Raw genomic sequence first — 10,311 nt, 5'->3', positions numbered from 1 at the left:
TAATCGTGGTTCAGATGTTAGACTTAGCACTCAAGAATTTTAAACAGCTATTAAAATTTTGTACAAAGAATAAATATACCCATAATGAATGCGTAGACACGAACTCAAAGAAATGGAAATTATTTTAAAACATCAAATGAAAACTAAATACCTGAAAATTGTAATTTAAATTAAAAATTCACTGGATGGGCTTAACAACCAAAAGAAAGAAGAGTCAGCAAACGTAAATATAGATCAACACAAGTTGTCCAATCTGAAGAACACAGTGAAAACAAAATGAAACATACACATAACTGTATAAACTTAAATGAGGAAATGGTAAAGCCTAGAAGAAACAACATCAAAGGAGATGAATAATATTTTTAAGACAAGTTTTAAAAAAAAACAAGAAAAATATATTTAACGATATTTTAGAAGTCAGCATATTGATGAGATACTAGAGAGGAATATTTGAATATTTGAAGGCCCTCCAAACTAAGGCAAGTCTATAAACTATTTGAGTAAATGAGTTTCCAGAGAGAGAAAGAAAAATGAGAGGGAAGAATCCAATCTTGGGGAATTCCCTTTATAAAAACAACTAAAGAGTGAGAAGAGATAAACAAATTAAGCAAAGAAACAGGAGGGAAACTAGATAAAACAAAGTGTCAGGAAAACTGAAGAAGGGTAGCTGCTGCTAAGTCGCTTCAGTCACGTCCAACTCTGTGCGACCCCATAGACAGCAGCCCACCAGGCTCCTCTGTCCCTGGGATTCTCCAGGCAAGAACACTGGAGTGGGTTGCCATTGCCTTCTCCTGAAGAAGGATAGAGTGTCAAGAAAAAGAAAGCTTCTGACAAGCCAGGACAAAAAAAAAGAGGGTTACTAATAATAAGAATTAATATTGGTTTTAAAAGTGAGGAAGTCACTGACGACATCTGAATAGGTAAGTAAAGGGGGAGAAAAGGTAAGAAGTAGGAAGATTTTAGGGGACTAAAATAGTAAGAGAGTAGATACAGCAAATAGAACATAAAGAAGTCTATAGATGAAAATAGAGATTATAATTTAAGAAGGTCAGAGGAGAGATTTGTTGTTTATAAGAGTTCTTAACATACTGAGAAGAATGAGTCTATGAGAATGACTGAAAATTCAAAATAAAAATGATTATTAATGAAACAATATTTGGTATTAAACAAAAACTGACTGAATGACTAAAAGCAGAGTAAGGCAATCGGTTTTATAAAGGAAGAGAGTTGCTTCTTTAATATACAAGTAGAGAATGAGTGAAGAAAAAATTTTGAAATATAAGGAACAGAAATTGAAAACTTTCACATCAAGTGGACTGAAATTTCTCAAAAATGTTAAATATAAACACCTCTTCTGGATCCTTCTTAAGGTGGCTAAAAAGGTTTTAAAACTGCTGCTATAATGAATAGTAAGAGATGAATAAAATAATTTTTAAATAGAAAAGGATGCAAGTCAACATTAGAAAAACATGACAGCAGTAACCAAAAAGCAGCACAATTTCACAGCTTTCTTCAACAATGCTTAGCAGATCACCCATAAAATAGGAGAAAAAGTGAGAGTGAACTTTCAACAGCTATTTCATTTAAGCATCACAAAGGTAAAACTACTCTCATGTAAGCATGTTAAAAATGAAAATTTTGATATAGTAAGTCTGGTTGGAGGCCCAGGAGTATATATTTTTCTAAATATTTAAATTCTTTGATGCTCATAGGCATTTGATTCACTGTTTTATAGAATCTCTTTAACGTGCCACTAATTTTCAATTCTTGTTATTACTATGTTAGTAACCCAACTTCCTCCTTATATATTTCTACTTTTTTTTTTTTTTTTTACAACGGCAATCATTTCTCACTGTTAAAATCCTGTACTTTCTGACCAGAAAGTTTTTTCAGTTCACTAGAATACAGCTTTGGTAACACACAGCCATACTGTTTCCAGACATATTCAGCTAGTAGAGCTCTATTACAGTGGATAATGCAAAACAGTTCATGTATTCTCACACATTTAAAAATTCTAGCTTTTTAATTTAAAATACAGCTTATAAGTGGCATTGGTTGTATTATAACTATATAGTATGTTCTCAATTCTGAGAAAATCCTGAACTATGTCATAATTAACTGCATGTTGGGGGCAGGATGTGGTAATCTGCTTCACATGGTCACCTGGGGACCCAGGAACCTTCTAACTAGTTGTTCGACTATCTTCTAGGAGTCTCTTTTTATAAAAGCAGCATATGTATTCAATTCTTCAAATGAGTCCCTAAAGCCCTCAGGCTCTATATCCATTTCATATTAAGTGTTAAGATTGCATTTTTCTGAAAAAGAAAATCACAGAATCTAATAGAAAAACTTCAATAGAAAATCACTTTATAGAATAACTTCTCAGCATGCAAACACTGCTATAGAAATGGATTATATGGTGTGATTACTATTTTTATAAGTCAATATTATTATCCTCTAGTTGTTGTTTCTCAGTTGCTCAATCATGTCTGACTCTTTGTGACCCCATGGACTGCAGCACATAAAGCTTCCCTGTCCTTCACCATCTCCCAGAGCTTGCTCAAATTCATGTCCATTGAGTCAGTGATGCCATCCATGCATCCCTTCAACAAAGGTTAAAATATTACTATGCAGAGTGAGATTTTTACTTAATGAATTAACACTATATTTGTAATTTAAAAGGACTAGAACCATGACTGCTGTTACCAGAGATTAACAAGAAATGTCTTAAGCCTGCCAAGATTTCATCAAGGGTCAACAACACTGCCCCTTTTGAACAGATTTTCATGGACATTGAAGATAAAAAATAAAATTGTTCTTTGATTACAAATGAACCACATATGCTAAACTTTCAGTGACACAATATTTATAATTAAAAAGAACTTGACCCTAAATGACTCACCGACCCCCCAGCTTTGATAAATGGGCTAAACTACCTATAAATCATGGCTCATCTTCTTGTTTACAATATGCAGGCCAAAGTTATCAAGTCAGACCCCAAGGCTGTTCTTTGGTTGTCAGTATTACATCTTGCTAATAACAGTAATAACTCTTGAGAGTCCCTTGGACTGCAAGGAGATCAAACCAGTCAATCAATCCTAAAGGAAATCAACCCTGAACATTCATTGGAAGGACTAATGCTGAAGCTCCAATTCTTTGGCCACCTGCTGCGAAGAGTTGATTCACTGGAAAAGACCCTAATGCTGGGAAAGGTTGAGGGCAGAAGAAGAAGGGGTCAGCAGAAGATGAGATGGTTAGATAGCATTATCAACTCAATGGACATGAATTTGAGCAAACTCCAGGATATAGTGAAGGACAGGAAGGCCTGACAAGGTGCAGTCCATGTGGAATGCAAACAGTTGGACCCAACTTAGCGACTGAACAATAACAATGCTGATAACACATTAAGGAAAAAACCAGTTTCTCTCAAAAACATTTGATTGCTATTGCTGTTGTTCAGTTGCTAAGTCACTGCTTTTCAAACCTAAAGTAGGTGAGAGAGAGTCATGATGCCTACATTCTCAAGAGACATCTATAAGATAGTCTTTTGAAACAATTAATTGGGAAAAAACATTCCAAAAATGTACATGGTATAACAACCATGAAAAGGGCCACTGAATAGATAAAGCATCCCAACTGTGTCTTGTTCTAATGCTCCCTCTGTCTCTTCAAATTGTTCTTTGCCTTTTAATATGCCTTACAAATTTTTTCTTGACAGCCAAATATAAGGTACCAAGTAAAAAAAAAGCTATAAAAAAGACCCTTAGTAATATGCCATGCGGGGAATAGCAGTTTTTATCCTCCTGATTAAAGCTTAGTCTTTTAGTGAGCCTATGCCTCTGCACTTCACCACTGTTTCTCAGCCACCGTCCCCCTACCCTCTCAAACCCCCAGTTCTTAAGTGAGACAGGATGGCTAGAGGTGCTGAAGTATTTCCCTTCCTCAGGTCAGTCAGGCTCTGTTATCTAGTTTCCCCTGAGGGCAGGTCTTGTTCAGAAAAACAGAATGCTCTGGGCATTTTAAAACAGTTCCTCACTCCTTCCCCTCCTGCCAGAAGTGAAAGTCGCACAGTCGGGTCTGATTCTTTGTGACCTTATGGACTGTAGCCTGCCTGTCTCCTCAGTCCATGGAATTGTCCAGGCAAGAGTACTGGAGTGGGTTGCTATTTCCTTCTCCAGGGGATCTATATTTTTCTCCCGTATTTACTGTGGGAACTTGACCAATCTCCTGGAGATAAATCTCACAATATTATGCACCTCTCCTCCCCTCACCACTGTCAGTGGGTCTAGTTTTTCATCCTCAGAGTTGTCCTCCCTGAAAAGTGAATTGAAAAAAGAAGCCCTGGTGGACCAGACAGCAAAGAATCTACCTGGTGGGAGACGTGAGTTGGAGCCCAGGGTGGGGAAAATCCCCTGGAGAAGGGGATGGCAACCCACTGCAGTATTCTTGCCCGAAGAATTCCATGGACAGAGGAGCCTGGAGGGGCTACAGTCCATAGGGTCACAAAGAGTTGGACAGTAAGCCAGCAGCAATTTTTCAATTACACTTTTCCTGAGGTGGTTCCCACTCCCAAGTTGCTATTCCCTGTACCTGCCTGACTCTTCAATCATGGGGGTAGTGTTTGTGTCTCACCTCTCTTACAGATCCAAAAAGAGATGTTGATTTTTTTGGTCTGTTCAGTTTTTACTTTTTTTTTTTTTTTAAGGAAGACTGGTGATTTCCAAGCTCCTTATATGTGATGCAGAACCAGAAACTGGAAGTCTTAAAACAGACTTTAATCTCTTCCAGAATTATACAAAACACTTAACTCACCAAAATTGTTAATAAATAGTATCCTCACTTTTGACATATTAGCACTCCTCTCAAAGGCTACAGTGAGACTGAGGCAGGATGAATGCCCCTGAATTGCATTAAAAAGATGTCTTCTAGGCCAGTTTAGTGAAAGAAATATGGGCTTGAACAAAAGCCAGATGTTGCAACATTCTCCATTTTATGAAACTGATTAAACAGCAACAAAGTAGGTTTTATTTACTATTATCAAGTTCAGGGTATAAGTTGAAAGGGCTCAAAAACAGAAATTAAAAAAGAACATCTATTAGGTTGGTGTACAGGAGACAGGAATCAAGACCATCCCCAAGAAAAAGAAATGCAAAAAAGCAAAATGGCTGTCTGAGGGGGCCTTACTAATAAGAGTGAAAAGAAGAGAAGCAAAAAGCAAAGGAGAAAAGGAAAGATATACCCATTTGAATGCAGAGTTCCAAAGAATAGCAAGGAGAGATAAGAAAGCCTTCCTCAGCGATCAGTGCAAAGAAATAGAGGAAAACAATAGGATGGGAAAGACTAGAGATCTCTTCAAGAAAATTAGAGATACCAAGGGAACATTTCATGCAAAGATGGGCTCAGTAAAGGACAGAAATGGTAGGGACCTAACAGAAGCAGAAGATATTAGGAAGAGGTGGCAAGAATACACAGAAGAACTGTGCAAAAAAGATCTTCACGATCCAGATAATCATGAAGGTGTAATCACTCACACGCACCTAGAGCCAGACATCCTGAAATGTGAAGTCAAGTGGGCCTTAGGAAGCATCACTACGAACAAAGCTAGTGGAGGTGATGGAATTCCAGTTGAGCTATTTCAAATCCTGAAAGATGATGCTGTGAAAGTGCTGCACTCAATATGCCAGATAATCTGGAAAACTCAGCAGTTGCCACAGGACTGGAAAAGGTCAGTTTTCATTCTAATCCCAAAGGAAGGCAATGCCAAAGAATGCTCAAACTATTACACAATTTCACTCATCTCACATGCTAGCAAAGTAATTCTCAAAATTCTCCAAGCCAGGCTTCAGCAATACGTGAACCGTGAACTTCCAGATGTTCAAGCTGGTTTTAGAAGAGGCAAAGGAACCAGAGATCAAATTGCCAACATCCGCTGGATCATCAAAAAAACAAGAGAGTTCCAGAAAAACATCTATTTCTGCTTTATTGACTATGCCAAAGCCTTTGACTGTGTGGATCACAATAAACTGTGGAAAATTCTGAAAGAGATGGGAATACCAGACCACCTGACCTGCCTCTTGAGAAACCTGTATGCAGGTCAGGAAGCAACAGTTAGAACTGGACATGGAACAACACACTGGTTCCAAATAGGAAAAGAAGCACGTCAAGGCTGTATATTGTCACCCTGCTTATTTAACTTATATGCAGAGTACATCATGAGAAACGCTGGGCTGGAAGAAGCACAAGCTGGAATCAAGATTGCCGGAAGAAATATCAATAACCTCAGATATGCATATGACACCACCCTTATGGCAGAAAGTGAAGAGGAACTGAAAAGCCTCTTGATGGATGTGAAAGAGGAGAGTGAAAATTTTGGCTTAAAGCTCAACGTTCAGAAAACTAAGATAATGGCATCTGGTCCCATCACTTCATGGCAAATTATGGGGAAACAGTGGAAACAGTGGCTGACTTTATTTTAGGGGGCTCCAAAATCACTGCAGATGGTGACTGCAGCCATGAAATTAAAAGATGCTTACTCCTTGGAAGGAAAGTTATGACCAACCTAGACAGCATATTAAAAAGCAGAGACATTACTTTGTCAACAAATCCATCTAGTCAAGGCTATGGTTTTTCCAGTAGTCAGGTATGGATGCGAGAGCTGGACTGTAAAGAAAGCTCAATGCTAAAGAATTGATGCTTTTGAACTGTGGTGTTGGAGAAGACTCTTGAGAGTCCCTTGGACTGCAAGGAGATCCAACCAGTCCATCCTAAAGGAGATCAATCCTGGGTGTTCATTGGAAGGACTGATGCTGAAGCTGAAACTCCAATACTTTGGCCACCTGATGCAAAGAGCTGACATTTGAAAAGACCCTGATTCTGGGAAAAATTGAGTTCAGGAAGAGAAGGGGATGACAGAGGATGAGATGGTTGGATGGCATCACCGACTCGATGGACATGGGTTTGGGTAGACTCCGGGAGTTGGTGATGGACAGGGAGGCCTGGCATGCTGTGGTCCATGGGGTTGCAAAGAGTCAGACACGACTGAATGACTGAACTGAATTGAACTGATTAGGTTGATGCAAGTGTAACTGTGGTTTTTGCATTGTTGATATTTGCTGTTTGACACTGGAATACATCCTCAATAAATGTGGTTATGTTATACATCATTTTAATGCATATTTCTCACGTCATGTTTTTGCTAATGAATAATTACTTGCTGTTTGTTTCGTATTTATTTTAGACTATGGAAATGATGTTAGACAAATAGCAAATTTGAGCAGTTTTGAGTTCAATAGGGTTGTAAAGCAGGGGAGACAACCAGAAGCATCAACAACGCATTTGGCCCTGGAACAGCTAGCTAACATACAATCCAGTGATGGTTCTAGCTGAGACCAGAGTCTTGAAGATGAGGAGCCTAATGGCCAGCCATGGGAATATGACAACAACAAATTGAGAGAAATCATCAAAGTTGATCCTCTTACAACTACTTGAGAAGTTGCCGAAGAACTCAGTGTCAACCATTCTACAGCCACTCAGTATTTGAAGCAAATTGGAAAGGTGAAAAATTTTATAAGCGGGTGCCTCATGAGCTGACCAGAAATCAAAAAATCATGATTTTGAAATGTCATCTTCTCTTATTTTATACAACAACAATGAACCATTTCTCAATCAGATTGTGATGTGTGATGAAAAGTGGATATTATATGACAACCAACAGGCAATGACCAGCTCTGTGGTTGGACTTAGAAGAAATTTTAAAGCACTTCCCAATGCCAAACCTGCACCAAAAAAAGGTCACTGTCACTGTTTGGTGGTCTGCTCTCGGGCCCAATTCTTCTCCACAACAATGCCCAACCTCTTATCACACACCAGCATTTCAAAAGTTGAACAAATTGGGCTATAAAGTTTTACCTCATCTACCCTATTCACCTGACCTCTCGCCAACTGACTACCACTTGCTCAACCATCTCAACAACTTTTTGCAAGGAGAACACTTCCACAACCAGCAGGATGCAGAAAATGCTTTCCAAGAGTTCATCAAATCCCAAAGCATGGATTTTTATACTGAAAGAATAAGCAAACTTATTTCTCATTAGCAAAAATGTGTTGATTGGAATGGTTCTTATTTTGACTAATAAAAATGTTTGAGCCTAGTTATAACGATTTAAAATTCACAGTCCAAAATGACAATTACTTTTGCACCAACTGAATAGGGCTTTCCTGGTGGTACAATGGGTAAGAATCTGCCTTCCAATGCAAGGGACATGGATTCCATCTCTGGTCCAGGAAGATTCCACATGCTGCAGAGCAACAAAGACCATGTGTCAAAAACTACTGAATCTGTTCTCTAGAGCCTGTGAGATGCGACTACTGAAGCCTGCATACCTAGAGCTTGTGCCTCACAACAAGAGAAGCCACTGCAATGGGAAGCCCATGCAGCACAGCTAGAGAGTAGGCCCTGCTGTCTGCAACTAGAGAAAGCTCTCATGCAAAGACTGATGCAAGCCAAAATTAAGATAAAATAAATCCATAAACTTTTAAAAATAAAGTTATTCAAAATGAGCATATTGATCTAAGAATAACTTTTCATCAAAGTCTTCTATCTTCACATATGTATAAATATAAAATTCTTACTTCAAGAATACTTGCAGTTTGCAAGTTTTCATCATTTATTTTCTAATACCTGCTCCAACATTCTAAAAGCAATCAGCTTAGTAAACTATGGTTTTGAATACAATGTCTTCATAGTCGTGAACAATGTCCCAGTATGCTTACAATTCTGAGGCCACCCTCCTAATTGTTCTGAACAGAGAGACAGCCAACTCCAAACAATCAGAGATTCACTAAATAAACTAAAGCAGATAAGGAAAAAAGGCAACTCTACTGTCACTGTGGTGATTGAAGATGTTTCTTAGAATTCGAAATTCACTGTGACACAATATCAAATGAGTTTGTAGTTCTCCCCACACCTGCAAATCAGGAAGTTAGTCTCTTGCTAGTGAACATCATGCTATCAGATACAAAAAGAAAAATAATACATCCAGTGTGTAATAGATAATTACAGATAACTAAGTGCCTGAGACAAAGGAAATAATGGTCACTCAGTGATCATGGCAACTGAGGAATTTCATAGCAACATAAAACATCATTGTTAGTTTAGTTGTCATCATTTAGGCTGTTGAGACAATGTTCTCTTGCTAGTTTGGGGCTCATAGCATTTAAGGATTTCTGGTTTACAAATATTTTCTTTATTCACCAGCTAACTCTTTAGAATTACACCCTTAAAAAGCCAAAGTTTTTGGCTTAAGACAGTGACACGTAGCCAAGGCTTTACATTAGACTCAACTGGGGAGTTTTTAAACCTCAATATTCTACAAAGCTACATCCTCAGAGTTTCTCATTTAATTGATTTTGGGGTAGGGTCCAAGAAATATTTTTTAGTAACAAGCAAAGACTTGAAATGGGGTTTATTTGGGCATATGTAGTCTTTATAGAGAAAGGAAGGATTATATCAGGTGCTATGCATGTCAGAGTAAATAAAAGGTGAAATCCATAGGCATACCATAGAGGACAAGAGAAAGATACAAAAAGTCAAGGCAGAAATTTAAACTATTCACTGCAGTGTTTTACCCAGAACCAACTCTCACTCATCATCCTGGCTTAACTAGAGTGCAAAAACATGATGAAGATTAGATGGATTTGGAAAAGTTTGGCATAAGGTGAATTTTAGAAAACTTGTTCTGAAAGTCTATTTATCATGGTTGGTTTCTTGCTGAGAAGTAGGACATAAAATGTTTGACAAGCATTGTCTTCACCATAGTCCTTAGCTCAGCAGGTATTTTCTCTAGCTCAGATGGAGAAAATTTTCATGAAGACAATAAGTAACCCTACAAAGGTCACCCAGCATTCTCTGTCACTCCAACTGGGAAAATAATAACAAGTTAAATTTAAGTAAAGCCTTCTTTTCAAAGAGAACTAACACACATTTCCAAGTAGAGGAAGGTGAACGAATTACCACTCTCTCCTAGGTCACTTAAACCCACAAGATTTAACACAACACAAAAGAGTTTATAGCAGACCCTTCTTGTCCATTTCAATCTCAAAAGCTATGGCACCAGTAAATAAAATATAAAACATTTTCAGAGTGCTATAAATGTTTGTGGAGTAAAGATTTATTTTAAAAATATAGCAAAACTGCTTCCACAACAAAAGGACAATACTGGCTTTCTAAAATATTAAAAGTTTTGTTCAAAAATCAGGGCCATTTAAAGAGTTAAGTTTTAAAGTGTAAGAATTTTTCTTTTTGAAATCCAA

This window comes from Giraffa tippelskirchi, chromosome 7 (assembly GCF_054371585.1).
Source record: "Giraffa tippelskirchi isolate mGirTip1 chromosome 7, T2T-mGirTip1v1.2.pri, whole genome shotgun sequence".
Taxonomy (NCBI): Eukaryota; Metazoa; Chordata; class Mammalia; order Artiodactyla; family Giraffidae; genus Giraffa; species Giraffa tippelskirchi.
This window is presented reverse-complemented; position numbering follows the sequence as displayed.